Raw genomic sequence first — 4,592 nt, 5'->3', positions numbered from 1 at the left:
CACTTTGTTTTCTTTCCCTAATACCAGTTTCTAATTTACTATTTAATTTGGGAATAGGTAAGCCACAATTTAACTTTGAGATTATCAAAAGCAGAAAACATTAAAAAATTAAACAAATTTTGTTTTCTTTTCTTGGTAAAAAAATTCTTCTAATAATTTAATTTTATCTGACTCCCACATATTGACAATTCAGACATAATACACCACTCCAAAAAATTAGCGCAATACCTTAAAACAAGGTCATTTTTGATATCTCGAATTTCCTAAACCTGTTGTCCGATTTAGGTGATTTTTTCAATATGATATAGCCATATTATTTAACAATATCGCTGTAGTAATATTGATGCTAGATAGGTAAATTGTCATTGTATAGTGGGATAGGTATATCGCCAAAAGTGAGGCGATAAACTACCCCAGATAATTGAAACAATATTCGAGAATAATATTTCAATCAACTATGATACCCTAGACTAGCTCAATCTCCCAAGTTGTGAGTCCACCTTGTCCTAATCAAAAACATGAACAATGAAAATCCAGAATGGAGCAAATAAAACAATAATATTTAACTAATCATGTTTATTTTTCATAAAAATATAATAAAAATGTGACTTAGTAAATTGCATTAACAAATATATTCAAATTCTTGCCAAAAACTAACAATTCTGGATTATACTTATGGCTTTTGGTAGCTGATGGCAACTTCTTGATGTCGTATGGTACTGCTGTAGACTTCTTGTAGGCTTGGGCGGATCTTCGGCCCTAGGCCCCTGCTTTGTAGGTGTACCATCACACTGTGTTTTTCTCAAAGTCCGCAACACCCTGTGGAATATTCTAGCATTTATAAAACTAAAATTAAAACCCAACTTTATCAGGTTTTCTTAACATTTTGTTTTTTGATGCATTCACTTATGTTTCATAATAAAAAAGTTAGGTACTTTAACAACTAGCCATGTTTTTCATCAATATATCCTCATTTTCTGCTTAGTTTAACAAACAAGTCAAACATCGGCTATAAGAAAGTAACAATTTGAAAGATGTCAAATTGTTAAGTCAAAAAGTTTTGTGGTTTCTTGTGAAAATTAGTAGATTTATTATTCAAAGTTTCAATTACACCTGTAAATTTTTTTGTTGTTTCGTGAAAATGATGAGTGTGACGATGAGTGTGTTCAAGCAGTGACCTTACATAGCAAAATATTTAGCTACAAATATTTACAAAAGGTAAATCTTTGGACTTTGAATCGGCCACCGCATAGTCCAGATTTTAACCCGATCGAAAATTTGTGGCACATAACTGGCAGAAGACTACGACACCGTTTGCCACCTCCTAGAATCTTACAAGAGGTAGAAACAGTAGTTCTCGGGATTTGGAATGACATTGATCAAGACCAAATATCCTACCTCATTTGTAATAAAAGTACATATATCTCTGTTATTATAAAACATAAGCGAATAAATCTAAAACCAAAATGTTAAGAAAGCCTAAGGCTAAAATTGAGTTTTAAACTAAATATTTTATAAACGCTAAAATATTCCACAGGGTGTTCCTAATTTTGAGAAAAAAACTCAGTATGATTGTCAAACCCGGTATGCAATGATATTTACCTGTCTAGCAACAATATTATTATAGCAATATTCTTAAAGAATAGGGCTATAACATACTAAAAAATCACTCAAATCGGACAACAGGTTTAGGAAATTCGAGACAACAAAAATGCCCCAATTTTCAGATGGCTCGTTTATTTTTTTGGAGAAGTGTATATTATTGTATGTATATTTTAAAGAAAATGACTTTAAAATGATATTACCAATTTATAAGTTTCGTTCCTAGGACGACTTTATGAGATGATAGTTCACTCAATTACATGAAATTAACTTTAACTGAAGAATATCCGTGAGAAAAATCATAGCACGTAATTTGTATTTAAAAAGACGACCACATGCAATGATGACAGTAAAATTCTGGTGTTAGTGATCCTATAGTAAATTATGAAGAAGACACCAGGAAAAAAATTCCGCGATACTACCTTGACATGGTACTCCCAAAATTAACATCAAACTCTGATTTTTATATTATTTTAAAATATGAATGATGTGTCCTCGAGGGGAGCACGAAAGAAGCCTCCACGCACGTGATATTATAAGAACAAAATGTCACTGGCGCTCACTGGAAACACCCCTCGGGCGGCTAATCCTTCCACCACTGGATCGGAACAAACAAACGAGAACCAACGGCTCTTCTCAGAGCCTACATTGACAATGATGACCATAAACATTGAGGGTATTACTTGTAATAAACAGGAAGTTTTGTCTGAACTGTGTAAAATCCACAAATGTGATATATTATGTATACAAGAGACTCACTGTGACATATCAGCACATAGACCTAGCGTTGAGGGAATGCATAATTGAAAATCCAAGTGCAAAACACGGAAGCGCCATCTTCGTGAGGAGGGATATTGATGTAACATCAGCTGAAGAAACATGCTTCAACCACATTGAAATTCTGACCGTCGAAATAGGAGCCTGCAGAGTGGCATCTGTGTATAAACCACCCTGGAGAGACTTTGTTTTCTTCCCTCCAAAAAATTTCGCTTCTCAAAAAACCAGATTTATTTTAGGGCATTTTTTTTGGCATAGACTTTTAGTCATTCAGCAAGACTCAACATGATAGAAATGGTTGTCTGAGTTTATATTAAAATAAATATACAAAACAATAAACAGATAAACAGGGCCACTCCTTTTTCGCCTAGGGGCCTATCAAGGCATTTTTTAGACATACAACACTAGGCCACGGTAAGAAAGGAATTTAACAATTGGGTTAAAAACAAAGGTTACGTTATTAACTAATGCATAATTATTTACATGGTTATTTTACTATCTTTTAAAAACATAACTAAGTAATCATACACTGTCCACGAGTTTAGTGATATATAAGTACTGAAGGTTCCAAGGGGCTAATATATTGTGTTTATGTAAGTTATTTATTATTCTGGATAACTTTACAGTATTTCTGGGGCAACTGAAAAATATATGATCTAGGTTTCCTTCTTCTATACAATATTCACATCGATAATTATCTAAAACCATAAGTTTAAATAAATGTTTGGGATAACAAGCATGTCCAACTCTCAGTCTAATGATCGTGGTAATATATTTTCTAGGTACATTAAAAAACTTATACCAAGGAGTTTTAGGAATATCTGTTTGAAGAAAAGTGTATCTATTTGGGCTAACAATGCAATATTCCTTCCATATATTATCCCACCTTTGGTATAATCTTAATTTTAAGGAAGCCAGGAAATTGCAAGCCGTGATTTTATGCGAAGTTTCTCTACCAGATAAAATACTTTCTTTTGCTGATTGGTCTACATGTTCATTATTTTCCAAACCTATATGTGCTTTAATGCAAACAAACAGTACCTACATGTTTGCCGCTTGTTACTAACTTTTGTTTGATATCCTTAATTTTGTAAATTAATATAAGGGCAACTGTACGTATTTTGGCAATCCCGGTTTCCCAATAGAGCTCAAAACTGATAAAGAATCTGATAATATCACTATATGGTCCGAGTTACTTTGTGTTGCATAAAGTAAGGCCTCATCTCGGGGATTTTAATAGTCATAATGTTCAATGGGCTGAAGAATGTGGAATCTTGGGCTGAACAAAAAGACCTGACACTGCTGCAAGACCCAAAACTACCATTTTCGTTCCAAAGCAAAATATGGAAGAAAGGTTACAACCCGGATCTCACCTTCATCAGCATGTCTTTAGAGGACCGTTGCGTTAGAAAGTTATATAAGCCTATACCAAAGACACAACATAGGCCCTTGGGAATAACCGTATTCAGCGCTATAAAAACTCCCAAAATACCTTTCAAACGAAGGTTTAATTTCAAAAAAAGCGAACTGGGAAAAATATACTGATGAATTGGAAACACAAGTGAAAAACATAGTCCCGATCCCCAAAAACTATGATGCGTTTATCAAACTTGTGAAACGAACCTCATGCAAACACATACAAAGAGGATGTCAGCAACATTATATATCTGGTCTGAACGAGGAAGCAAAATATGTTATGACAAAATACTCAGGAAAATATAGTAAAGACCCATTTAGCGAAGTTATGATACAGATAGGGGAGAGATTGCAGTAAATACTAAGCGCGTCCAGACAAGAACGGTGGAGCGAGACATTACGTAAAATGGATATGACGCACAGGAGTAAGCAGGCTTTGAATATGATTAAAAAACTTAACGGTAATCCCACAGAAATGAAAGAGCCATGTGCAATAATTCCAAATCAGATAGCCCACCAACTGCTTCTGAATGGCAAAGCAAACCATCGTTGCAAAACGCCAAAGATTATAAGAACTCAAGAACAGGAAAGAACTCTCTTGCGAAACCCATTTACCATCGAAGAGTTCAAAAATGGTATGGACTATATGAAAAATGGAAAATCACCTGGGGTGGACGAAATCCTAAAAGAGCAGATAAAACACTTCGGACAAAAAGCGAGACAATGGGTGGTCGATCTATTTAACATCTGTCACTCTACCTACCAGATTCCAAAATTTTGGCGTAAATCAAAAGTAA

This window comes from Diabrotica virgifera, chromosome 3, assembly GCF_917563875.1.
Source record: "Diabrotica virgifera virgifera chromosome 3, PGI_DIABVI_V3a".
NCBI lineage: Eukaryota > Metazoa > Arthropoda > Insecta > Coleoptera > Chrysomelidae > Diabrotica > Diabrotica virgifera.
This window is presented reverse-complemented; position numbering follows the sequence as displayed.